Source organism: Syngnathus floridae, unplaced genomic scaffold, assembly GCF_059516105.1.
Source record: "Syngnathus floridae isolate MCC-2025c unplaced genomic scaffold, RoL_Sflo_1.0 HiC_scaffold_185, whole genome shotgun sequence".
Lineage (NCBI taxonomy): Eukaryota > Metazoa > Chordata > Actinopteri > Syngnathiformes > Syngnathidae > Syngnathus > Syngnathus floridae.
The window spans coordinates 30,001-30,653 of record NW_028284187.1 but is presented as its reverse complement, the minus strand read 5'-3'; positions in this window follow the sequence as shown (position 1 = coordinate 30,653).

Genomic DNA, 653 nt, shown 5'->3' with positions numbered 1-653 from the left:
TCGCGGCACGCCACGTGGGCGTCCGCCGGCCGCGCCGGTCTACCGCGAAAGATGTTTCTCAAACCCTCGCCTAACCTAGGGACGGCTATCTCGGGAAGCCGCCCCCGCATCTGCACCTATCCGCTAAGCCCTCCCGACCACCGCGAAGCGGGAGGACGTCTATCGTGGCCGCCGGGGCGTATGACCCCTCCGCGTGAGGCGTGCGGGCTCGGGTGGGCCGCAACGACCGAGTCTGACTCGGACGGGGCGCAGCTTCCCTCCCGGTCGCAGCATCAAGCGCCGATCGCGCGACGTCACCAGCCCCCCGGGACGGTTCGTCGGGAGCACGGTACAGGCACGTAGCTCACTCTCCAGCTGGCCGCAGCGGGCCGCACCGACCGAGTCTGACTCGGCCGGGGCGCAGCTTCCCGTCTGGGTGACAGCGGCGACGAGCTGCGACTGTTGGCCGCCGCCCCTTCGTCCTTCCCGGATCCCCCCAGTGCCGACTCAACTCCGCATCCTGGCCGCAGCGAGATACCGTCGGGTTGCGGCGCCCGAGTCTGACTCGGGACGCGCGCTTCTTCCTTCGGACCACAGCGTACGTGCCTCGCGCGGGCAAAGTCGCCGGCACAGCGCCGCGCCCCCTCGACCAAGCGAGCCTCAGCCGGGCCGCG